Here is a 27918-nt window from a genome sequence, read left to right on the forward strand (position 1 = left end):
CTGGCATACGAAGTCTATAGAAAAGAATTAATTTCCAAAGTGACTACTCTGGGAGCTGTGGCAAGGGTGTGTTTTGCTGGTGGAGTGTGGTAGGGATGCTTTGTCTGGAAGGGCTGTGTTTGGTGTCTGCTTCCCTTCGATGAGAAATGATCACTGATTCACTCACCAAAGCTCATGGAGTGATTTTGCTGATGTTTCACCTTTTCTTTGATGCCGTTCTCCCTCTTTCTGACTTCTTGCCCTCAGACAGCCCCATCTCCAGGTTGCCCTACTTCATTTCCAGCCTCCTTATCCACACGAGCTTTCTCAAGATAGTAGCCTCAGGATTACGCCTACCTGTTTGGCTGTATGGTTACAAGTGCTCTCCTTAGAAAAGCCTTAGGTAAATATGTCATGCTAAAGGTGATTGACTGACACCAGCCAGCTATGCCTGGCTCTGGCGTATTACCATTTTCACAAAGCACTATGAGTGGTTTAACCTCAGGGAAGATTCTTTTTGTTTGGGGTAGCTGTATTTTTTTGGTCCTGAAGTCTGGACACTCATGGGTTAGTTTCAGCTTTGCCAGGTTAGACCACATCTCTAAAGTGTGTACCTCATTTTGAGACTGAATAAATATATGTTCAATAAAGAAGAAGTAGACTAGACAAAGGATAATAGAGAATGTAGCATTGCGTAAATTACCTGATTGCAGAACCTTAAAGAAATTTTGTTTTCAAAGAACAACTTGTGAAACTATTATTTCAGAAATGCTGCGTTGGGAAGTCCTATACTAGGCTGTTTGCCCTTGGTTGAGGTGCTTAATTTCTCTTGGCTTTATTTCTGTCATCTACATATTGAGGGAAATGAAGTAGATAATTTCCAAGTGTCTTTAGGACTTCCAAATTCCTTTGTAATGGAAAGGTTTCAGGCATCACCCAGCAAACCGGTAGAGGCTGGAGTGCAATGGCACGATCTTAGCTCACTGCAATCTCTGCCTCCCAGGTTCAAGTGATTCTTCTTGCTCGGCCTCCCAAGTAGCTGGAATTACAGGCCCCCGCCACCATGCCTAGCTAATTTTTTTGTATTTTTAGTAGAGACAGGGTTTCACCATGTGGGCCAGGCTGGTCTCAAACTCCTGACCTTGTAATCTGCCCACCTTGGCCTCCCAAAATGTTGGGATTACAGGCATGAGCCACTGTGCCTGGCCGCCTTCCTACTCCTTCTCATCACACCATATAGTCCCACTTATCATGTAGCTGTAAAAAGGGAAATCTCTCTACCCAGCGAGCAGCTCATGCAGCTTCAGCTGCAGCATGGTTGCCCTTTGTGTGTGGCTGTTTTATTAGCCTGCCCCTGCCCCTTGGATAGCTGGTGTGCCCATCCTTCCAGGAGGACAGGTGAAGTATCAAGTGAGCACTTGGAGAGGCCCCTCTTATCTCATACAATCGCGCTAGCTGACTCTGCTCTCAGGCAGGCTCCTATTTTTAGCTGTGTCTGATGGAGGCACTGTCTTCCCAGCTTAATGATCCCTCTCAGATGCCAGCATGCCTCCAAACAGCTCTCTGGTGATCCAAAGCGTGGGTGGGCACAGCCCCTGATACCATACAAAGAGGAGGCTGGGTGACATAGGGCAAAGTGAACACAATTGAGATGCTCAGGCAGTATGACTTTGCGACCTCTCAAGGCCCTGATTTTCTTTCTGTAAAACAAGACAGGACGCTCTCCAAAGGCTTTCCCAGTTTTAAAATTCCATCAAGCTTCGGTTGTGAAGGGAGAGAACAGATGATTGAAGTGTCAAAGCCCAAGCAACTAAGAGTCAAGCGATTACAAAGCAGCCCATGAACGTTAGCTAGTAAATAGTCCACTCAGCTGTCTGGGTGCAAGTGGTAAGGGATATTTAATTTTGGCATGCTTTTATTTTCTCAGGAGAAAAATAGCAGAAGGAAGTGCACGTGCCATTTTATTCCATTGAAACTGCCAATGTGCTCATCTTAGGACTTACATGGAGTTAGCAACGTAGGGGCACACAAGTCAGTACTTTGTTAAACTGCTCCCCAGGCAGGGAATGTTGTGGGTTCAGGTCTAAAGAATGTCACAGTCTCAAGGACTTTGGTGTAGGAGCCACTTATGGTATCCAGTTCACTCCAGACTTTTGACACTGCCTGGGCCCTCTTCAGCAAAGTCATCTCTCAGCAGTTGTGGTGCCTGGGGACAAGAAGTTCAGCCTGAAAGTGGAAAAAGAGTTCCAAAACATGCCGGGAGGGCTGAGGCCTAAGGGCTAAATATGTATGTATCTGTCTATTCATGAGTCTTGGTTCTGTTTCCCGTGCCAGCTGGTAGAAACTATTTTTGTCTTTTCCCTTCAGGCTGCTGGAGTCTCCACTCAGGAGATCAGACCCTAACACAGTAAAGGCCAGAGGGCCAGAGGAAATCACTCCCGTTTGTTGCATTCCCCAGGGATATCTTTGATTTCTAGGTTTCATCCACATTCTACACTTCTGCAGGATTCATTGTCCAGAGGATCCAAGGGGAAGCCTGTAAATTGTATACCCTTTTTAGGGGCAGAATTGGATCATGTTTTCAGCTTATAGCAAATCAATAAACTGTTGCCCATGGCTAAGCTTATGTGCAGCAGTCCTTACTCTTGAAACTTGATTTGTAACTGCCAATAATGGCAGCTGTCTAAGCCCATTGATTTGGGACGAGAATATGGACCCTTTATAGGTGCCTTGTAGATTTCAGTATGGGAGAGAAAACTGTGGTACAGTGTGAGCTTTGTAGTGAGAAGATTCCTCAGTGGGTGGCTTTGGGCACACACTTGAGCTTCTATGGGCATTGGTTTTCTCTTTGGTAAAATAGAGATGATGAATATTGCTTCTCCAGTGTTGTTACAGAGATTGCCTGTGATTTAAGGAAACATGATAACCACCGTTTACTATTTACCCTGTGTCAAGAATGTGATCCTCCCAGCAACCCAATGAGTCATATTGCATGACCCTCATCTTATGAATGAAGAAACAGAAGCTCCAAGAGGTGCCACTCGCCCGCAGTCACAGAGCTGGTGAGTGACAAAGGCTGTATTGGAACAGGAAGTGTTACTACTGGGCACAAGCCCTAACTACTGAGCTGTAGTACAGCACCGGTGCCTCAAAATGATCATTATTGTTTTCATCAACTCCATGGAATGCATTGTCCCTCTCTAACACTAAATGGTGCCTTGACTTCAGACCAGATCAAACTATTGTTTTTAATATGGTCTATTTATGCTTTGGGTTTCCTTGTCTTTCAGAAGGCTTATGACATGTTTCAGGCTTTAAGTTCTTATATTAACCTTTGAGATTAAGGTTAATGTATATATTTTATATATACACACACACATATATACACACATATACACATAGATATACATATATATAGATATATATATATATTTTCTTTTTCCAGGTAAGGACATTAAGTGGAAAAACAATTTGCCTAAGCTTACTCAGAAAATGAGTCAATATCTAGGTACCTAGGCTGGTGAGAATGCAGCTGGATAGAACATAGATTTCCTAATGTTTTTGAAAGGAATTTCTTTTCTGGCTGGGTGGCTGACAAAGAGATGAATGGAATGATGCAATGAGGGCTATCTCATCACAATATTCCTGAAAGGACAAAAGGACGAATGGAGCGGGAGCAAGGGGATTCGTAGGAAGAAGGCTTGCTCTCCTGTGGGCCTTGAAGAGCATCAGTACTTCCCACCTAGAGCTCATGAATCCACTTCCACAGGTAAGCTCTTCCTAGCACTTCACTTCCTGGACACACTGAGAAAGTTACCTTTAAGACCTGGCCATAGTTCCAGTGATACCAAATTAAAGAAAAGCAGATAGCTGAGTGGTCAGCTTTTGGATCTATGCTTTCACTTCTGTTGCCAGACATGCTGCCATTTGAACTCTTTACCATGATGACAGATGTGGCAAAGGCATCCCTCCCCTACCTCTTTCTGGTGTCCTTAGATTAGTCTAAATATCAGAGGCAGCTGGGTGCAGTGGCTCACGCCTGTAATCCCAGCACTTTGAGAGGCTGAGATGGATGGATTGCTTGAGCCCAGGAATTCTAGACCAGCCTGGGGAACATGGCAAAACCCCATCTCCACAAAAGATACAAAATTAGTCAAGTGTGTGGCACACAACTGTAGTCCCAGCTACTCCAGAGGCTGAGGTGGGAGAATCACCTGAGCCCGGGAAGTTGAGGCTGCAATGAGCTGTGACTGTTCTACTGCACTCCAGCCTGGGTGATGGACTGAGGCCCTGGCTCAAAGAAAAATAAAATAAAAATCAGAGGCAGTATTGCTAATCTGTCATGGGGCTTCAGTAGCTTCAGCTCCCTAGATCTTGCTATCTTCCTTCTTGGAAAGGCTGTTTCAAATGTCTCTACTCCCCAAACTGTAGAGGGTGATAGGTCTAAAAAATGCCTATGTGAAGTCTTGATCCACAGGTCTTGCTGCATCACTTGGCCACTTGCCTTCAACGCTGTTTTCCCAGCTTAGAGCCACCACTCTTCTGCGCAGAAACAGGCTACGATGGGTTCTCTCTGAGATAGGTTCTTTTGCTGTTGCCCTAGTAACAGAATTATTAAACCGAGTTCCAGCCTCGAGAGTATTTGTGCCTGGTGAGGTAATGTCTGTCGCATCCAGCCTTTCTTTTTGTTCCACTCCCACTCCCTTGCTTCAGGCCCTCTGTACCTCACATCTAGTCTGATGCACTGGTCTCCTCCCCGGCCTCTGTGTTTCCAGTCCACCCTCGCTGACGGGGCTGCCCCTTGCTCAGCAACACTCTTTCTCAGGTTCAGACACTCCTCCTTGGTCAAATTCCCCATCAGCCTGACATTCAAAGCTCTCCACGATTGTTCCAAAATACAACCCACTGTGTGCTTGTGCTTTAGCAGAGCAGGATGTGACCCAGGGGTGGTGACGGGGTAGAGCCAAGAGGAATTGGAAAGTGGAGCCTGTGGGGCTTAGTGAGCAACCTGTTGGTTGGGAGGCTATAGAGTGTAGTGTTTAAGTGCATGGGTTTTGACTCAGACTGTCTATAAAATCTTTCTGCTCTCACTTAATAGCTGTGGAACCTTAGGAAAGTTTCATAATGTCTCTAAGTTACACCTTCCCCAAATGCAAAATAACGATAATGACAGTATCTTCCTCATAAGGGTTTTCTTCTGCTCAATTAAAGAAGGTCATCTTCTAAAGTGCTTGGCTTAGCATCTTCAAACTTAGAAAGGTACCAGAAATGTTAGGTGTGATGATGATTATAGTAGAGGAAGGTGGAAGGGTGGTGGTTTGAGAAATGGAACTGAGAATGGCTCCTGATTTTGGTGAGTGGGTGGAAATCATGCCAATAGAGAATTCAGGCACAGAATAAACAGGTTTTTGAGAACAGATAATGATTTCATTTTGGGGCTTATTGAGTTTGATGCATCATAGCTCACTTTTATTGATTCTCACTGAGTGCCAGGCACTACACTAAGCATTTTGCATATGTTGTCTCTTACGTAATTCTCACAAGAGTTCCTTGCGGTAAGGTTATCAGCCCATGCAAACTTCACTAACCAGCCCACAGTTATTAACTTGCCCATAACTTGTCCACAGTTATAAAGGTGGAGAGCTAGGATTTGAACCCAAGACTTTGTGTCTCCAGAGGCGGCACACTTTATCACTATATACTCTGCCTCTTGAATATTTTTACTATGGATATTAAATTAATCTCTTTTTCATGTTTTTAGTGCTAAGATGGCCTTTGGGGGAACACAATAGTCCACACTGCTTCTTGCCTAGGTCGTGTTTTGTCCTCTCGCTTGCAGTCCCCTTGTGTAAATTTGGCCCCCAGACTCCAGGATTTCTTTTATGACATGTGCCCTCCTGAGTTTGTGCTTGGAGTCAGAGGCTCAGTCCTCACCTAATTCTCACTTTGGTCCTTTTGTCTCACTCCAAATTCCCCCTGGATGGGATCTTTGATCTTGAAGTGAATTAGTGTCTCTAAGCATCAGTTTCCTCCTCTGAATGATGCAGTTATAGAATTGTAGTAAATGTCAAGAGATAGATGGAGTTCATGGAGGACAAAGGCTGTTTCTGATTTCTCTTAGCATTCACAATACGCGGGCCAGTGCTGGGCATATATCAGGTGCTCTCTCATCGTTCAATGAATAGATGACCAACTGAATATATATGCTGATGTATATCACGAGGGTTTGCCCCTTGTGTTTGACTAGTGGCACTGCTTCCTTTTTCAACTGCCCTGCTGTCCCAGGTGATTACCCTAATTTAATGTGGTTTTTTTTGGGGTTGACTTTTAAAGAACGTTTGGAGTCACGTACACCACAATGGTAGAACTGGGTTATGATGTTAGTGTTGGGTGGTAGGCACTGCCTACATATGTGGTGGGGAATGGGGAGGTGTGGAGGTATCTGGGGTGGACTGGATCATATTTCCTTCCTTGACTTTCTTTGTAGTGGAGAAAGATGCTCTAAGAACCCAAGAGACATGGATTTAGCTGCAGTTGACAGAGCCCAGGGTGCAGTAAATTGTTTTTTAACAGACATTTTCTGTTGTTTTAATAACAATGCTTTAACATGGCAACTTTCTAAGTATTTTTGCCCTATCATTTCAGGTACTTACGCTTTCAATAACCTGCATATGGATTTCAACGCTATTTAATTAAGCTCTAAACCTATAAAAATGCACATTTAATACTCAGAGTAAACCCTTGCCTTGTTCTTTCTGAAGGTAAACAGAGGAGATATCTTCTTGAGCTCAGAGTTCTGAGGTAATTACAATTAGTTGCCATAGAGAGAAAGAGAGAGAGAGAGAAACACATGAAAATGTATCTTACTTTCTGTGTTTAGGAAATTCATTTAATGAAATATTCAGAGCCACCAAATCTACCCAGACCCAGATACCTATTAATCTGTTAGCCACTTGGGCTCCAGAGGGATCTTTCTTCACCAGGAAAGCTTTTTGACTGCTCTACTCCTGTGCTCAGAAACTTTTAATGGCTCACCGTTTTCCTGTGTGCAGATGGTGTTCCATCTTCTTAACACGTGAGTTACTAGGCCTGTTATGATCTGGACCCAGCTGTCCTTCTTAATCTCATTTGTTACCACCTAGGTGGTAACACAGGTGCTTGTTGGTTCTGCTGGCACTGACAGTGGTATCCCAAGCCTCTCTATGGTATTTTCCCTTTGAAGTTCTCTTTCATGCACTCTGTTGGCCTTGAAGTTCCTGCTCATCCTTCAAGACCCAGTTTAAATTCCTATCTAGTTCAAATGCCAAGCCCCCTTGGATTCCTCTAGACAGAATTACTCTAAGCTTTCTTGGACTTTGTACTTTCATGGCAATTCTAATCACAAATACAAATTTCTGTGAGTTCCTTGGGGTCCGGGGACCTCATCTTGTTTTATTTATTTGTATTTTCATGTAATGAATAGCTCATAGTAGGTCCTAATTCAATCTTACTGAAAGAAATTACATTAATGACATATTGCCAGTTAATAGTGTGCATTATGGTGTAATAAAGATTTTTTTAGGGGAATGAATTACCTAACCCAGATCTCAACTGTAGCTGTGCATATAAAAGTTCCACAGTTTCCTATCGAAGGAGGATTTTCTTCACATACATGGCAGCAGTAGTGTGAGGATAAATCTAGTGTTTATTTCTGCCCCTTCGGTTAACTAGCAGAAAGCTCCGGGTTAGAGTCTACAACAGAATCACTTTCTTTATGATGCCTGCAGCATATTAGAAATGCTGTAAATACTCAGGAACGGGAGATCATGTAACTTGGTGGTTAAAACATGAATGTTAGAGTCAGGTGGACCTGACTTATCAGCTGTACAAGTAGCAACTTATCAAACATCCCTTCAGTTTTGTTACCTGGGGATTATCATAATTTATTACTAAGATTGCTTTGAACATTAAATGAGATATTCAGGCCATTTGATTAAAAGGGCACCTAGCATACAGAAAAGTGTTCAATAAAATATAGTAGCTATTATTTTCATTTTATTTTATGGTTATGAATTATTAATAAAATAGCAATCCAAAATAATATAATAATATACATTCCCCTAAAGGAATAGCAATTGCAGTAAGAATTACTGATTTGCTGGTAAGTTAGAATGTGGTTTGCTATTAGTAACTGAGTACTGTCAGAGGTTAGAGCCAGTCCCATAATTTCAAAGGAGCTGCTTGGCTAAGGTCATCCTCAGAAGCTGCTCAGATATCTGTGGTTCTAAGCACAGCAAGAGCAACTGGTGAGGTTTCTGCATGAAGCAGTCAAAGTCTATGTATGTTCAGGACCCTCCATGTGAATGAGGCTGGAACATAGCTGTGTGGATACAGACCTGCAGCATTGCCAGACAAAGCACACGTGATGCAGGTAATGTCTCTGCACACAATGCTGGATTGTATGACACTGTCATCCCCTGCACTGGATAAAAACTCTAAACAATGAACTTTCTTGGGAGTGTTATAGGAAGGCTACTCCTAAAGCTTCCTCTTGGTTCTCTACTATCAGACCTGTTATTCTCAGATCTTGTTGTGCATTCTGACTAGGACAGGTGAGTGTGTGTGAGTATGTAACCTTGGATGAATAAATTCATTAAAAATGGGATCTCATGTCCTTGGTGTTTTTTTAAACATTCCTCTTTAAGATCATGCATTACCAAAGAGAAGCATTGCTTTTTTGATCATTTGATCTTTGCTTTTACAATTACCAACCCCCAGCTGGGTGCGGTGGCTTGTAATCCCAGCACTTTGGGAGGCTGAGGCGGTTGGAACCCTTGAGCTCAGGGGTTCGAGACCAACCAGGGCAACCTAGGGAGACCCCTGTTTCAATACAAAAAAAAAAAGAAAAAAGAAATTACCAACCCCCCGTCCTTTTTTTTTTTCCTCTTTTTGTATGAGGTTTCTGCAGGCAACTTAAAGTACACCTGACTGATTTTTTTTTTTTTTGAGCATGGGAGGGAAATCATGTGTGTGTTGGGGTCTGCAAAGGAGGTCCAAGGAGATTACTAGGGTGCCCCTAAAAGAAACCAGGAGTGTTCATGAGCTGGCCTCTAGCACTTGCCAAATCCATGAGAGACTAGTGCCCCTTCAGAGGCTCTGGAAGCTGCCTTGGCTGGGAACTCATTCTCTCCTCCTCGTCCCTCTTCTTGCTTCAGCTCCTTCCAAAAGTCAAGCATGGAGTTGTGCGAAAGGCTAATTGGGTTGGACTTAGGATTGGGGTGGGCGATCTAGCTGGAAAGAGCCTGGAACTGGAGATCTGGGGACCTGAATTTTAGTCCTAATTCTTTTTTTTTTTTTTTTTTGAGACGGAGTCTTGCTCTGTCGCCCAGGCTGGAGTGCAGTGGCCGGATCTCAGCTCACTGCAAGCTCCACCTCCCGGGTTTACGCCATTCTCCTGCCTCAGCCTCCTGAGTAGATGGGACTATAGGTGCCCGCCACCTCGCCCGGCTAGTTTTTTGTATTTTTTAGTAGAGACGGGGTTTCACCGTGTTAGCCAGGATGGTCTCGATCTCCTGACCTTGTGATCCGCCCGTCTCGGCCTCCCAAAGTCCTAATTCTTTCATAAACTCACTGTGCAACTTTGGACAAGTATTGCACTCCGTAAGCTTGTTTCCTCATCTGTGAATCAAGACAGCTATGGCTTTGGGTCTCAAGTTTTGCAGGGGCCAGGCCAGGGACAAACAGTGGCATGGGAAACAGCTCCTTCGCCTCTTGCACATTCTGGCTGTCCTTTAAAAATTGTATTGTCCAAACTAATGCGACTGGTGCACCCTGGAATTGGCTGCCTAAGGTCTAGAACAACCAGGAGCCACTGGGAGAGGAGGGGACACTGTAACCTGGGGACAGCAAAGCTCTTAGCTTCCTTGGGAGGGGAGTGGAGAAGTATCCTTCCACAGAAGAGCCAAGAGGTCAGGAGAAGGACAGACTCTGGTCTTTGATCTTGGAGGTGAGGAACCTCCCTCCTGCAATCAAAATGAAACAAGAAGAAACCTACAGGAGGCAGTGATCTCCATTCAGACAACGAAGTGAACTTGAAAAGCTTAAGGACCCTGGGAGGCAATAGATGAGGCTGAGGAGTTCTGTTGATAAGGCAAATGTGGCGTAGTCCACTGGGCCAGTTAGAATACCACCAGTGGTGACCAGACAGAAGGAGATTTTTATAAATTGAAAAAATAATTCATGTCCCTGGGGATAATTGAAACAGTACAAAAAATTATCACTGAAAAATAGGTTTCTCTGTTACTGTCTCCCCGTTGGTATCCATTCCCAGAGGCAACCACCTTTTCCAATTTCTTGTGTGTCCTTCTAGAAGGAGTCTAAGCAGCAGCTGCACTTTGCTGTTTCATGGAACAATACATCTTAGAGATTGTTCTATATCGGCACACATATTCATTAATTACACTCCTTGCCATGGTCACAGCACCTCATGGGGTCATCCCCTGTCAGCTGCTGTGATGTCCTCTCCCCCGACTCCCGTCTCTCACTCTCCTTAGCTACACTGGCCTCCTTCCTTTTTCTGTAATGTGCCAACACATCCCCATCCTGGTACCTTTGTCCGTGTTGTTCTCTTCACCTGGAAGGCTCGTCCACCCTGTCCTTGGCATGAGTCACTCCTGTATGTCACCTCCCCAGGTTGGCCCTCCCTGGTCATCCCATCTCAAAGAGCTCCCATCACTTCTGTCCTCTTACTGTTTTTATTTTTCCACACAGCACTTACCACTACCTGGCATTACAGAATATAATTACCATTCCCTTGTTTATTTTCTGGTATTGCTGCTGGAATGTTAAGGAGGGCTGAGATTTTGTCTTGTTTTTCCACTGCTGTAATTTCAGTGCCTAGAACAGTCAGTGCCTGGCCCTTAATAGGCACTCAAATATTAATGAATACAATATTCAGAAAGCAATGAGATGTTTAGTTTAGAGGGCATGGCTTAAGCTAGAGTTGGAGATAGACGTTTGGGTATCATCAGACACTATTTTAAACTTTGGGATTGAATGTAGAGAGAGAATATAGACAGAAGAAGGCCAGGGACTGATTCCTGGGTCCTTTTCACATTTAGAAGTTGGGAAGAGGAAGAAGGTCCGACACAGGTGACTGAGACGGGACAGTCAATCAGGGAGGAGGGAAATATGAGAATGTGTGTCCCAGAATCCCAGCCTAGATAGTATTGGCTAAGTCCCCTAAATCTTTCATATGTCTGCATAGTATTCCATTGCAACGACATGCCATAGTTTATTTAATTAGTCCTCTATCCACTGGTGTTTGAATTGTTGCCAGTCTTTGGCTGGTAAATAATGCTACAGTGAATGCAGTTGTCTTTATCAGTAGTTCTGGGTTAGGCAATAGCAGGGAACTATTTAAAGATCTCAGTTTTCTATAGAAGCAGAATGAGTTCATGCGTTATTTAGATGTGGCATGGCAATAGCACTGGCTTGCTGAGAGCATTATATGCATATCTAAATGAATATATTAATTGCATATGTAATGCCCAAATAAATATTGCGAGAGTCAGAGGTTAAGGGCAGGAAAGCCCTTTTGAAACCTCCAGTCCCAGCCACTGCTTCCACGGGCAAGAAAACAAATTGTCCAAAGTCATCTGACACCTTGAACACAGCCAGGGTTAGAACACAAGTCTCTTGACTTTCTGCCCACTCTTGGCAGAACTCCACATTGCGTGCAATGGCGTTTCTGATGATCAGCTTTGCCAAATTTGCTGAGCTGCAGGATATGGATATTTCTTGATTGAAGGCACTAGGGGTAGATGAATGAGAAAAGATTTGAGACCAGACTGACTGGAGTGAGTCCTGTCTCCACCTTTTACTAGATGTGTGGCTACGTACTTGACTCTGGACCTTGTTTTTTGTAAAACTCCTACTCTTGCCCTACATGTAGCAGGCAGTAAGTGCAAACTCCAATCTTTGCCCACCCATACTCTTTCTCTTTCTCTCCAATGTAGTCCAACAATGAGAGAGAAACTGGAAACTTCCTTATAAAACTTGAAGAAAAACAAGATTGCAGAAAGCAAACCAAAAGCAGTACTCTGTGTATGTGTGTGTAATTTAAAGCTTTGTCTTTTTCTAGAAATAATGTCCTAACACAAATGTCTCTAAGCAAACTATTAACATGAATACATTAGGACTACCACTCTCAAAGGATGTGTGAAGATGGAAGTAAGAGAGACTAAGGAACACAAATCCCTAGATAGTCCTCAATTTAAAATTAAAAAATCCTATTTTTCTGAATATAATACTTTTTTCTGATTATTATGCTTTCTGCAAAAACATGAAAAATATAGAAAAGTATAAAGAGGAAAATAAGGATAATGCACAATTCCATTATCACTATTTACATTTGGTGCATTCCCAGCCTTTATTGTATGTAGATACAATTGTGGACCACTCAGCTCCCCCTTCCAGAGACACCTTGACTCCAGCTGTTAGCTCCTTCAAGACTGGCCTCAGCATTCGAGCCAAGGTCCCACTGTTTTAGTGGTGGTCCCAGCAGGTGACTGGGCCAGCTTGTGCCACAAAGCCTGGCTACTTCTCCTAGTATAGGGCTCTTCTAAAGGGCAATCTTTGCTTTGTTGCTACTTCTTGGGCTGGCACCGATTTTCCACATCTACACTATAGTTTGAGGGGCCTTCCATGCAATTCTGCTGTTTCTCTTTGTCTTTCACAGGTATTACTTCCTAATAAAATCTTTTGCTTTCCTAACTCCTTATTGTCTACATCCTGGAGAACCTGCCTGTTCATACATACAGTTATATAATTAAGATCATATTATTAAATACAATGTGTATGTGTGTGTGTGTATATATATGTGTGTGTGTATATGTGTGTGTATATACATATACCATATACATACACATTTTGTATGTGTGTATAATACAAATACAATGTGTGCATATACACATATATGTATATATAATACAAACACAATATGTGCGTATATATAATTATTAAATACGATGTGTGTATATATTTAAAATATATATTTAAATAAATATATATTTAAATAAATATATTTAGAACATATACACACACATCGTATTTAATATATGTATACTATATATGTATTTAATATATGTATCTATTATGTGTAATATATGTGTATATATTATGTGTAATATATGTGTATTTAATATATATGTATATATACACATACACACATTGTATTTAATAATTATATATACACACTGTGTTTAATAATATGATAAATATATCATTTAATATATGTTATATGTATTATGTATCATATAAGATATTGCAATAGATTATATAGCATATTCTTTTATATATGGTAAATATATTTGTTCTTTCATTATAATTCTTTATGTACATTATTTTTTACTAACATTGCTTAGTATTTTCATTATTTACATATAATAGAATGTTGATTTTGCAAATTATGATTTAAATATTGCTGATGAATATTAACATACATAAATTTTCTACAATATCCCTGATTGTTTCCATGAAATAGGTTCCCAGAGTGGAATTACTAGATCAACATGTCTGAATATTTTTAGGGTCTTGGTAAGTAGTTATTAATTGCTCTAGGAGGATTATATCTGTATATCCTTTTATCAGTGTAATGCTTGTGTACATTTCATTGCACCATCACCTGCATTGTGTATTGCCATTACAATTACATTGACAGGCAAAAACAGTGTTTTATTGTGTTATTTTGTACATCTTTGATTTTTACTAAAGTTGAACCTTAAAAATAAATTTACTAGCTAATTGTGTTTACTTTTCTACAAGTTGTCTGCCCTTTTTAAAATATCTTTTAATTTACAGGGATTTAAAAAAATATATTTGCCCGAAATCTATAGTTGAGAAGGCACTCCTTTCTCAGGCAATTCTCCCTCAGACTGTTTTGGCTTTCTATTTGGTTTTGTGACACGTGTTTTATATCTTTTATGTAGACTGATCTTTTCTTTCTTTCTTTCTTTTTTTTTTTTGTGAGACAGAGTCTCGCTCTGTCGCCCAGGCTGGAGTGCAGTGGCACAATCTCGGCTCACTGCAAGCTCCACCTCCTGGGTTCATGCCATTCTCCTGCCTCAGCCTTCCGAGTAGCTGGGATTGCAGGTGCCTGCCACCACACCCGGCTAATTTTTTGTATTTTTAGTAGAGACGGGGTTTCACCATGTTAGCCAGGATGGTCTTGATCTCCTGACCTCATGATAACGTCTGCCTCGGCTTCCCAAAGTGCTGGGAGTCCCAGAGTGGTGGCTGGTGAGCCACCGTGCGTGACCTGATCTTTTCTTTTTTAATTTATAAAGGAAAGAAGTTTAATTGACTAATAGTTCCACATGGCTGGGGAGGCCTCACGATTATGCAGATGGTGAATGAGGAGCAAAAACACATCTTACATGGTGGCAGCCAAGAGCAGAATGTTTTTCTTTTGGGATTTTTTCCATAGCTTTGTGTGTGTGTGTGTGGGGAGGGACAGGGTCTAGTTCTGTCACTAAGGCTGGAGTGTAGTGATGTGATCATGGCTCACTTCAGCCTCCGTCTCCTGGGCTCAAGTAATCCTCCTGTCTCAGCCTCTCAAATAGCTGGGACTATAGGCATGTGCCACCACACCTGGCTAATTTTTTTTTCTTGTAGAGACAGGGTCTTGCTATGTTGTCCAGGCTGGTCTCAAACTCCTAGGCTCAAGTGATGCTCCTTCCTTGGCCTCCCACAGTAGTGCTGGGATTACCAGTGTAAGACATTGCACCCGGCCTCCGTTGCTTTTATGTGTAGAATACCTTTCTTCATCTAGTGATCAGGCAAATCTTTAGCTATCTTTCTTCTTAATAGTTTTTTTTTTTATGTTTAACCATTTAATCCATCTGAGATTTATTTATGGTGTCAGGTGCAGCATCTACATGGAATTATTCCCAAATAGTTTTCCTGGCCACATTTATTGCTTGACCAAAGGCAAGTTTTTAAATCTCCTTTAACTTCTATTTCCTTATTAAGAGAGGATTATGCAAATGGTACTTCACAGGGTTATGTTGAAGAAAAATAAAATAAAATCGTGGATCTGAAAGCATTTTATAAATGCTATAGAAATATTGGTTTTTACAGTTGCTATCATTCATATGGCTAAGTGAGGAAATACTGTGCGAACAAATGCTTGTTTGATGTAGTCCTGTCTCAGTTCATTGACAACAACAACCCCAAACAAGGCTAGTTCCCTAGATCCTAACAAGCTCAAGACTTCTTGGACTGCCAGAAAGGGTTTACAGTATCACAGAGGAGTTAAAATGTAGGCTATTTATAGTGAGTACACTTCAAGGGCACATATATTTAGGAGTGTGGAGCAAAGAAGAATGCAAAGCCTGATTGGGGTTGGGGGTGTGATCAGGAAAGTGGCCAAAAGCCTTTCATGGGGAGACAGGATCTGAGGAAGGGAAGGACTTCATTATTCTTCTCTGAAGTCATCGGGGAGCACCCAGAGGGTGGGATTTCAGGAAGTTTTTAAATAAAAGGAGACACATGGCTTGGCACAGTGAGAGGGAGGATTTTCCAGGCATCCTGTGCTGTCTTGGGGACCTGCTCAGAGGCTGGACCAAGTCACGCCTGGGTCCAGAAGGGTGAGTTGGACTGTACTCTCTTGGCCTGGCCATGGCTTCAATTCATCGTTTAGACAAGGAGAGAAGTCTTGTTTCTCATCAGACGGAGATGCAGAAGATGTTTTCTGAAAGTTAGAGGCAATTCTTAACCACTGACGGGAGAATGGCTGAAGATCTAACATTATAAAGAAGGCGCTGAAAATTTAAGGACTTCCCCTTAGAAGCCAAATTATTTACTGGCTTGTCTCTCTTCTCTTTTTGAATCTACCAGCATGATTAAGATGTGTTCAGCAAGGAAGGGCTACAGAAGGTTTGATGGAACTCCTAAATGGATACTGTCTCTAAGAAATAGAAGAGCAGAGAACTGTGACAGAAGAAAAATAAGAAGAAAAGATATTCCTTGAGGTTAAGAATTCTATCTTCTTCATTTTTGAGTGATTTAGGGAGTTTAGTACATGGATTACTTAGTAATTACTTTAGTACCACGTAGTGGGTGTACACTTTAAACTGGTTGGTGGAAATAAAGCATAGACGGCTTCATCCGTGTGAGAAACTGCCTTGGCTAGCGAGGAGTTAACATGGTGCTCTTAAGGAGTAATTGGTGGTGGCTGAGTTCTGGTAATACTGCACATTCCCTGCTTAAGTGCACATTTCCTGTTCAGGACAAGGATATGATGGGGCCTCTTAGAAGTTGGTGATTCGGGCAGTTCTTTTTATTGGGGAAGCAAAATGAAGATAATTTGGCCTGGCTTTAGAACCTAATTTCCCATTATTCTCATCACAGGGCCTTCATCCTAGCCGGGCGAGTCTACTCATTATTCTTTACATCTAGACGGACTGTGCAGATCCTGCTCTGCCCCTTTGTTTATGCTGTTCCTGGCAAGTGCGGCGCCTGCTTCTCTTCCCTCTGCTGGGATCTTACCCTCCTTCAAGGTCCAACACTCGCTGCTTTTGCAAAGCTGCCTTGAAAATCGTTCCACCTTTTCCAGTAATTTCTCCCTCTCTGAATTCTATTTATTTATTTATTTACTTATTTATTTGAGATGGAGTCTCGCTCTGTGGTCCAGGCTGGAGTGCAGTGGCGCAATCTCGGCTCACTGCAAGCTCCGCCTCCCAGATTCACGCCATTCTCCTGCCTCAGACTCCGCCGCGTAACTGGGACTACAGGCGCCCGCCACCAAGCCCGGCTAAGTTGTGTATTTTTAATAGAGATGGGGATTCACCGTGTTAGCAAGGATAGTCTCGATCTTCTGACCTCGTGATCCACCCGCCTTGGCCTCCCAAAGTGCTGGGATTACAGGCGTGAGCCACCGCGCCCGGCCTGAATTCTTTAACTAGCTATGATTGTCTATGTGACCTAAATAACTCATATACTGTGATGTAAAGTTAATGTTTTACACACATATGTTTAAATCTCTAACGAGATAATGTATTTCTTATGCTCTGAAACCTAGTTTTATATCCTTGTTACTGCTTCCTTCCCACTGTGCACATTTCTTGTTCGGGACAAGGATATGATGGGGCCTCATGACAAATCTGGCCCCATGTCAGGCGCTCAAAGATTACTTGATAGGTTATTTGATGATTTCAGAAGATTCCATGAAACTCATCACCAGGTAAATCATGACATCTTATTCTCTTTGTGATGCTAACAAGGTAGGAACAAAGGCTGTGTCCTAATTAAGCTTAGCACATTGACAGCTCTCTCAAGGGAAACAAAATAGTTGCCATGAGGGTGGATAAGTAACTGGTCAGTGCTTCTCCTCTCGTATTCTACTGGCAAAACTGGCTCCATGGATGCAAAGTCCGTGAGGCATGGCCTGTCCTCTTTGCACGAGCTGAGTGTAGGACACAATAGGACACTGATGATTACAAGACAGTGTGGTAAACATTATAGTAGAGGCATGTATAAGAAACTATGGGAGTCCAGAGAAAGAGCCTGGAAATGAGGCTGGGTTAGGCCATCAGGGAAGGCTTCCTGGAAGAGGTAGTGCTTGACTTGAATTTAGACTTAGAAGAAAAGAAGGAAAAGATTTTTTTCCCATCACAGCCCTAGTTAGGAAAGAGTGTTTGGGGAAATTTAGAAGGGAAACTTTTCTAAGATAAAGTTATTTTACGAAGAAGCAGCACAGGGAAATCAAGGAGATTTAATTACAACTGCCTCACGAGCAGGATTTGAAAAGGAGTGGGAGGCTCATGGAAACCTTAATTGCTGAGAAAAGTTAAGAGGAGAAATATGACAGAAGTAATGGGTCTATATGTATGTCATGTCTGATTTGTCACTTTTCTAGACAGGCACTCTGCCTCCTGCCTTCTTCTAGGTTAGAGAAAAAAGGATCCTTCAGCAGCTAAGGTGAAGATACCATCCAGGATGCAGAAATGGGACCTGCAAAGACTCCTTATTCCTTTTAGGGAAGAAAAGGTCCAACTCGGATTACCTCATTGTTCAGAGAATAATAAGTATTTGTTCAGCAATAACAATGTGTGAGATGCCTGAAAGAGAAATCAGGCTAAATAATTTCCTCCTTCCTTTAGAAAATACAAAACAGCTTGCCTCGTTTCTCTTCCAATTTATTCTTGTGGCTTTTTATTCCTTTGGCGATCTGGGAGGATGCTTATTTTATGAAACTAGTAGACTGGCTCTTCCGTACTCAGGGAGGATGTCCTTGTGTGCATTAAGCTGGGTCTTTAAGATTAATGTAATATATGGGAAAATGTGATAAATGATGCAGCATTAGCAGCTTTTAGCTTGCCAAAGTGGCCGCATGTTGAAAGCATCTGGAAAAATTGCAAATTGCAGCATGATCAGAGCATAACTGACAGATGTCAACACAGAGAAGTGGCCAATTGAGAGGGATGGAACCAGACCCAGCCTCCTGGGTTGTGTGCACAGGGATTGCTAGAGAGACAGCAGGATTTAAGTGATGTCTTTTATAACTGTTAGAACATAGAAGTGCTAGAAGGAACAAGTCTGTTGGTACAGACAAAAGAGAATCTATGTTACTGAGAAGAGAAAAGTTCTCATACACAAGTAAAATGATATGACTGGACCTTCTCTAATGTCCTGTCCAAATCGAACTGGGATCCCCTGACTCTCTGAAACAGGATTTAATGAGATTTTGCATAGGCTCTAATATAGACCAGGGAGCCCTTGGATACATACATATTTTTCCACCATCTCTAAGCTTTAATAGTTTATATTTGTGTAATACTTTACAGTTTGTGGGAGCCTAATCTCCCAGACTATTGATTATCTGTTGTCAAAATAATGTTGTATAACAAACAACTATGAAATCACAGGGGCATATAACAATATGGATTTGTTGCTCATAAGTCTAGAGGTTTGCTACATGACTCTGCTGATTTTGGCTAGGCTTATTCACACATTTGGGGATTTGGGGCTGTCAATTGATCTGAGCTATCAGATGACCTGGGGGACTCAGCTCTGATCCATGTGTCTTTTATCTTTCGTGAAGCTAACCTTGGCATGTTCTCATGGTAATGAAAGAAAAGATAGAAGAGGCACAAGAAAGCAAACAAACCATGCAAGGTCTCATATAATGGCCAAAGCAAGTCACATGAATTCAGTGCCAAGGTGTCGGGAAATGTACTCCATTTCTTTTGATAGAGAAATTTCACCTGGCAAAGGGTGTAGATACAGGGAAGAGAAAATAGTTAGTAAAATTATAGCAATTTACCATACAGATATTGCCTTGTTGAATCCTCATGGTATAATCCTTTACCCATGAAAATTGGTGTTATTATTCCCTCTTTCACAGATTAAAAAAAAAAAAAAAAAAAAAGGACACTAAAGTAATAAGAAATTGCTGGGTGTGGTGGCTTGTGCCTGTGATCCCAGCTACTTGGGTGGCTGAGGTGGGGGAACTGCCTTAGCCCAGGACAACATAGTGAGACCTTCATCTCTAAAAAACTAAAAGCAAATTAGCTGGGCAAGGTGGTGCATGGCTGTAGTCTCAGCTACTTGGGAGGCTGAGGTGGGAGTATCACTTGAGTCCAGGAGTTCAAGGCTGCAGTAAGCTATGATCATACCACTGTGCTCCAGCCCGAGTGACAGAGTGAGACTTCATGTCTAAAAAATAAAAAAGACTTTTTTCTAAGGCTACATGGCTGGTCAGTAACATTTCAGAAAGAATAATACTAGTCTCCCTATTGCAAATATAAGGAACTTTCCATTGTACCATACCATGCATAATTAAGAGGATAAATCCCAAGGATTATTGTTAGAAACTTCCTAAGGGCAGACTGGTAAAATAGTGTGTGGCCCTTGATGTTGTGTGAGTTGGAGAATACACAAAGTTTTACTTAGGTTTTCTTAACCTATTTATGAAATTCCTAGTACCCCTATAAGGTATAACATTTTCACGTAATAATATATTAATCCAAGGAATTCACTAGTCATGTGAACTTTAGTTTACTTGTTAGTTAGGTAGTTACTAGGTGTATTTGTGAGAGTAGGTGAGCTGCTGTAACTGTATACTCCTAAATCTTAGTGATATAGAATAATACAAGTTTATTTCTTATTCATATTGGCCAGAACTCAGGCACGTGGCCACATCTAACAGCAAGGGAGTCTGGAGAACACAGTTCAGCTGTGTGAAGGATATTTATAAACATTTAGCAAGATCCAAAGGAATGGACCATAGCATAGGTAAGTTTTCCAGGGAGACTAGGAGGTATATAATAGGTAAAGGAATATGGAAGAGAAGAGTCCATAGCTTAAGACTCTATCCAAAAATTTGTCTTGGCTTCTAAGACATTGCGCACAACCTACTCCCTACGTAGCAGGCAGAGTGATTATTATGAATTAGGATTTAAGAATTTGAATCTGATTATGTCACTCTACTGCTTAAAAACCTTCACTGTTTATCATAATAACGAGTGCTTAATGTGGTTACACAGTCTTCCAAAATGAATCCTGTCTGTCAATTTTATCTATTGCACCTTTGCATTCACTCTTTTCGCTTAATTATAACAGTCTTTTTAATTTGCCTAAAGTGTGAGGATCTCTCCTTACCTGTAGGCTACTAATCATGCCATTTCTTTTGTCTCTTGGACCCTCTTCTCTGAAACATCGCTTACCCTTTCTTTTTCTGACTAAGATCTCATTCTTTAGTTCTCAGCTAAATAATTACACCCTAATGTTTGGCAAAGTTAGGTCCAAAATTAAGACACCAAATTACAGATCCAGAAAACTCAGAAATCATCAAGTAGGATAAATAGCAAAATACACACATCTACATATGTAATTCAAATCACTGAAAATGGAAGACAAGGGATATTCTGAAAGATAGCTACAAGTAAAAGACACATTGCATTTAGATGAACAAAGACAACAATTACAGCAGACTTCTTACTAGAAACTGTGCAAGCCAGAAGACAGTGGAGTGGCATTCTTACAGTTGAAAGAAAAAAATTGTCAACCCAGAATTCCATATCCAGCAAAACCATTTTTCAAAAATGAGGAAAAAATACAGATCTTAGGCAAACAAAAACTGGAAGAATTTACTTCCAGCAAACCTGAGCTACAAGAACTGTTAAAGGAAGTTCTTTGGGCAGACAAACATGATACCAGACAGAATCTTGAATCTACTCAAAGAAATGGAGAGCACTGAAAATGAAGTAAATGAAGATAAATTTAAATACATTATCCAAACTTTTGCTTTGTGTTCTTTTCTTCTGCGATTTCAATTACATTCATATTAGACTTAAATTGTCACACAACTCTTGGGTGCTCTGTTCTGTTTTTGTTGTTGTTGTTTTGCCTACTCTTTTTTCCTTTGGGTTTCAATTTGGGTAATTTGTTGTTGTTGTTGTTAGATAGAGTCTTGCTCTGCCACCCAGGCTGGAGTGCAGAGGAATGATCATGTCTCACCACAGCCTCTACCTCCTGGGCTTCTCTCACCTCAGCCTTCCTAGTAGCAGGGACTACAGGCACACACCACTACACCCATGCTAACTTTTAAATTTTTTGTAGAGATGGAGTCTCACTATCTTGCCCAGTTTGGTCTCAAACTCCTGGGCTCAAACAATCCTCCTGCTTCAGCCTCCTAAAGTGTTGGAATTATAGGCATTAGCCACTGCTTATGGTAAATTTGGGTAATTTCTATTGGCTTGAGTTTCACTTATTCTTTCCTTGTCTGTTTCAAGTCTACTGATGAGTCAATTGAAATCATTCTTTATAGCTGCTGTTGTATTTTTTATTTCTATCATTCCCATTAGATTCTTTCTACAGTTTTCATCTCTCTGCAGAAATTACCCATCTCATACTTGTCATCACTTTTTCATTTGGAGTATTTTAACATAATAATCATAGTTATGTTTAATTCCCCTTTAGATAGTTCTGCCATGTGTCATATCTGAATCTGGTTCTGTTGATTGTTATTCCTCTTGACAGTGTTTTTGTTTTTCTTGTTTCTTTGTATACCTTCTAATTTTGTGATGAATGCCAGACATCTTTTGTAGTTTAGTAGAGGCTGAATTAAATAGAGTCATGTGACACATACGATATTTTGGTCAATGACAAACCACATATACAACAGTGGTTCCATGAATTTATAATATTGTATGTTTACTTTGCTTTGTGCTTAAATACGTTTAGATATACAACTACTTACATTTGTATTACAATTGCTTACAGTCTTCAGTACAGTAACATGCTATACAGATTTGTAGCCTAGGAGCCATAGGCTATACCATATGGCATAGCCTGGGTGTGTAGTAGGCTACATCCATGTTTCTGTAAGTACACTCTGTGATGTTTGGACAACAATGAAATTGCCTAACAACACACTTTCCAGAATGTATCCCCACTGTTAAGTAATATATGACTATAGTTGTTAGACCTGGAACTGGGCTTGCTTTTCCTTATTCTTGGCATTTAATGTGGGAGATGAGTCAATCCTCTCAAGAGTTGAACCAGTTTGGGATTTTTTTTGTTGATATGGTTACCCTCGGTATAACACAGTTTCAATATTGCTCCATATCTTGTGTTTAGGGTGGGGGCTGGTTTGCCAGAAGGTTTTTTCCAATGTCTGCTCTATACTCAGCTTTAGGTCTTCCCTTTGCATTGTGCGCAGTGAGGGTCTCTCTCCCTGCTTTTGCATCTCTCTCAGTAGTAGACTACTATTATTTGTTACTAGATTCTTGTTAGGCCGGTGGTAGGGTATGGGGGAAGCATTCTGTTGTTCTAAATAAGCCTCAGTTGTAGGAAGTCCTAACCAAAGCAATCGGTCAAGAGAAAGAAATAAAAGGCTTCCAAACAGGAAAAGAAGTCAAATTATCTCTCTTTGTGACAATATGATTCTATACCTATAAAACTTCAAGACTTTACCAAAAGGTTCCTAGACCTAATAAACAACTTCAGTAAAGTTTTAGGATACAAAATCAATGTAAAAAATTAGTAGCATTTTTATACACCAATAACGTTCAAACTGAGAGCCAAATCAAGAATGTAATCCCATTTACAATAGCCATACACACACACACACACACACACACAATAAAACACTGCTGAAAAAAATCAGAGATAATACAAACAAATGGAAAAACATTTCATGCTCATGGATTAGAAGAATTAATATTGTTAAAATGGCCACACTGCCCCAAACAATCTATATTCAATGCTGTTCTTATCAAACTACTAATTGATTTTTCACAGAATTATAAAAAAACTATTTTAAAATTCATATGGAATCACAAAAGAGCCTGAATAGCCAAAGCAATTCAAAGCAAGAAGAACAAAGCCAGAGATATCACATTAACTGACTTCAAACTGTGTCATCAGGCTATAGTAAATGAAACAGCATGGCACTGGTAAAAACAGACACATAAACCAGTGGAATAGAATAGAGAACTCAGAAACAATGCCACACACTTACAACCATCTGATCTTTGACAAGGTTGGCAAAAATAACCAATGGGAAAAGCACTGCCAATCAATAAATGGTGCTGGTATAACCAGCTAGCCATATGCAGAAGAATGAAATTGGAACCCTATGTTTCCAAGTGTGGCTTTATACATACAAAAATTAATTCAAGATGGATTAAAGATTTAAATCTAAAACTTCAAACTATAAAAATCCTAGAGGAAAACCTAGGAAATAATCTTCTGGACATTAGACTTGACAAGGAATTTATGAGTAACTCCTCAAAAGCAATTGCAAAATAAAAAAAAAGACAAATGGGACAATTAAACTAAACAGCTTCTGCATAGCAAAAGAAACTATGAAGAGGGTAAACAGATAGCCCACATAATGGGGGAAAATATTTGCAACAATGTATCCAACAAGGGTCTAATGTCCAAAATCTGTAAGGAACTTAAACAATTCAACAAGCAAAAAACATATAACCTCATTAAAAGTGGGCAAAGGACATGAACAGACACTTCTCAGAAGACATACAAGCAGCCAACAAACGTGAAAAATGTTTCACATCACCAATCATCAGAGAAATGAAAATGCCAAAACAACAATGAAATATCATCCATCAGAATAGCCATTATTAAAAAGTAAAAAAATAACAGATACTGGCAAGGCTGTGGAGAAAAGGGAATGGTTATATACTGTTAGTGAAAATGTAAATTAGTTCAGCCACTGTGGAAACTAGTTTGAAGATTTCTCAAAGAACTTAAAACAGAACTACCATTTGACTCACCAATCCCATTGGTGGGTATATACCTAAAGGAAAATAAATCCTTCTACAGTACTTGTATGTTTAGTGCAGCACTATTCATAATAGCAAAAACATGGAATCAACCTAGGTGCCCATCAGCATTGGACTGGATAAAGAAAACATGGTACCTATACAACATGGAATACTATGCAATCATAAAAATGAAAAAGATCGTATTATTTGCAACAACATGGATGCAGCTGGAGGCTATGCTCCTAAGCAAATTAGCAACAGGACCACAAAACCAAATATTGCATGTTCTCACTTATAAGTAGCAGCTTTACATTAGATATTCACAGACATAAAGATGGCAACAGGGCTGAGCACGGTGGCTCACACCTGTAATCCCAGCACTTTGGGAGGCTAAGGCAGGCAGATTGCAAGGTCAGGAGTTCAAAAACAGCCTGGCCAATATGGTGAAACTTCGTCTGTACTAAAAACACAAAAGTTTGCCAGGCGTGATGGTGTGTGCCTGTAGTCCCAGTTACTTGGGAGGCAGAGGCAGGAGAATCACTTGAACGCGGGGGGCAGAGGTTGCAGTGAGCCAAGATTGTGCCACTGCACTCCAGCCTGGGCGACAGACAAGACTCTGTCTCAGAAAAAAAAAAAAAAAAGATGTCAAGAATAGATACTGGGAACTACTGAAAGGGAAGAGGAGGAAGGGAATAAGGGGTAAAAAACTACCTGTTGGGTGCCGTGCTCACTACCTAGGTGACAGAAATATTCATACTCCAGACCTCAGCATCACGCAATATACTCATGTATAACAAACCTACATATGTACCCCCTAAATCTAAAATCAAATTTGAAATTATTTTATAAAGAAGTCTTTCGGGTATAGGCAGGCATTGTGTCTCTGAGTCTTGGGGGTAGGGCTTTCTCAGTGGTCCTCTTTTACCGTTAGCTGTAGGTCTGGGCCCGAAACATACATTTGCTTCCTCCTATAGCTGGAGAGTTTGCCCCCACCTCTCTCCTTCTCCCAGGCGCAATGGTTTCTTTATCAGTGCCCTAAGAGTGACAGGGATTGTTGCCTTCCACCAACATTTTAAGGCTTTTGTTCTGTAGGGGAGAGATCAGGGACAAAAATCCAAGTGTGGCTTTATGCATTTACTGTGGGGGCAGCTGTTACTTTCTCCCAGGCTTGCAGCACATGGGATGCTATCTGAAGTCTCTTGTCCTGCTCCCGATCTTTTTTGTGTGTACCCAGTAAGGTCTGTGGCTAAAAGCCTGCAAGAAGGGGTAAATTCTCCTTTGTCTGGGTCCCCAGGGGTCTAATAGTCTCTTGCTAGCCTAAACTCAGCCCTTAGCAATTTGCTAAAAATTTTCATTGAATTATCCTTATCTGGGACCAATGGCCTCTGCCTCTGGTAATCAAGTGCTTGTGTTGTCTCCCTTTGGAGATGTCCATGTTTCCTTAGATTCTGGGTTTGCTAGTTTCCCTTGCAACCTCAGCTCTCTGATAGGTTCAAGAAAAGCAAATTTGTAGATTATCCAAAATTTTGGGGGGTGTAAGGGTAGAAGCAATGTTCTTTCCAGTTTATACATTCTAAGTGGGAAACAAATCATTTAAAAATATTGTTTATTTTTCCAGTTGACAAGAGTTTAGAATACTATTTCTCATGGTGTCATCTCCAGGCACCATGTGTAATCAGAATGGTGAGCATATTAAAAATGTTGATTCTGAAGCCACTCTCTAGACTTACAAATCTGAAAATCCAAGGGCATTCATTTTGTGAAGTTCACCAGGTGATTCTTGTACATTTTAAAGTTTAAGAATTGTTGGATTCAAAATGAGCAGTTTGAAGGTCAGAACACGATACTCCAAAATATGGTTCTTTGGTGTGCTACATACTTAGAACTGAAAAAGATTGGAAGGGTCTCAGAAGCAAGGTCTTTGTGACCTGTCTCCCACCTGTCTTTCTTTCTGGAAGTGAGTCATAGAATTCCTCTCCCCTAAAGCGGGTCACAGAAACTAAAACTTCTCTCCCCAAAGCAAGCCATAAACCTAAAAAGTTCACTCTCTGATCTTCTTCCCCTTATGTGACAGATGTTCTGTCCTATGCATGGAGGAAAGAGTGTTACACAGGCCAAGAAGAATCTGGATAGGCCTTCGTGCTCCCTCTCCCAACACCCTGTCTACTACTATTAGTTCATACCCCTTTGTCCAGTCACATTTTTACACAGCTATCCATTCTTCATTGAAACTAAGCATGAAAAATCAATATTTTTGCCTGGGTTGTTGGTTCTTCATTTCCTTCTTTTTTGTTTTAAGAGATAGGGTCTTTCCATGTTGCCCAGGCTGGACTCAAACTCCTGGGCTCAAGCTATCCTCCCACCTCAGCCTCCTGAGTAGCTGGGACTACAGGCAGGCACCACCATGCCCAGCTCTTAGGTCTTCATTTCTGAAGTCTCCTGTGTCACATAACATTTTGGTTTTAAATAAATTTGTAACGCTTGCCTCTCATTAATTTGTCCTTTATTATAGGAGCGTTGGTTGTAATCCTTGTGATGGGTGATCAAAAAGGCATTACATGTTTTTTCACCCCTACAGCAGGAAAAATGTATTAGCACTTGTGATGTACCAGTGTAGGAAGAGAATTGCTTTCCTCTATTCTTCTAGGTTCTTTGCTGGCCTACCAACTAAATGGACATAAAACAGATTAGCAGGAGAAAAGCCATTTTAATAGTGTACGCATGGGAGTCCCACAAAAATATGACTTAAAGAAATGGTCAGGTGATTGAGGCTTATAATGACATGGTGAGCTACATAAAAGGATAAGGATTTGGGATTTCTGTGGAGTGTGCATACTGGTTACGAAAGAATGAGGGGAGGAAATGCATGGCGAACAAAGATTGTCTTGTTATGAAGATAAAAGTTTCTCAGGTGATAAGAGTTATCTTGGAGTAACTCTCTTCTTGGTACAGACATCTTTACTAATAAAAATTTCCTTTATAAATGTAAATTTCCTTTACAAAAGGGCAACTTTTCAGAGCTACTCTTGTGTCTGCAATTTCCCAAAATAACCTGCTCAAAATGATATGCCAAAAAGGTCTATTTTGGGGTGGTGTATTTTGGTCTCCTGCAGTCATATTTTGGGGTGGTGTGTCTTGAGCTCCAACACCTGTCACTTTTTTTTTTTTTTTTTTTTTTTTTTTTGAGATGGAGTTTTGCTCTTGTTGGCTAGGCTGGAGTGCAATGGTGTGATCTCGGCTCACTGCAACCTCTGCCTCCCAGGTCCAAGAGATTCTCCTGCCTCAGCTTCCCGAGAAGCTGGGATTAGAGGTGCCCACCACCACGCCCAGCTAATTTTTTGTATTTTTAGTAGTGATGGGGTTTCACCATGTTGGCCAGCCTGGTCTTGAACTCCTGACCTCACGTGATCTGCCTGCCTCATCCTCCCAAAGTGCTGGGATTATAGGCATGAGCCACCATGGCTGGCCAGCACCTGCCACTTTTTACAAAGATTATCTTATTTAAATCTCATAACAAACCTCTGGCATAGGCACATTGTTATTCTCTTTAGAGACAAAGTAACTGGGTCTCAAAGATGTTAATTAACATGCCCAATATTACACAGCCTCTATGTGGCAAGACCAGGATTTGAATACAGGTGGCCTGATTCGAAAACCTGAGACCTCTTAA

General features: G+C 41.0%; 1 protein-coding gene across 1 annotated transcript in view; it reads left to right on the forward strand.

Moving 5' to 3' along the window:
* Positions 1-6928: 6928 nt before the first annotated feature.
* The window catches only part of RXRG (retinoid X receptor gamma), a 135921-nt gene continuing 114931 nt past the window's right edge, over positions 6929-27918 (forward strand). The window contains exon 1 of the mRNA XM_073011831.1: positions 6929-7054. The gene's annotated coding sequence lies outside the window, so the exon portion shown is untranslated. The remainder of the gene's footprint in view (positions 7055-27918) is intronic.

This window comes from Chlorocebus sabaeus, chromosome 25, assembly GCF_047675955.1.
Source record: "Chlorocebus sabaeus isolate Y175 chromosome 25, mChlSab1.0.hap1, whole genome shotgun sequence".
Classification (NCBI taxonomy): Eukaryota; Metazoa; Chordata; class Mammalia; order Primates; family Cercopithecidae; genus Chlorocebus; species Chlorocebus sabaeus.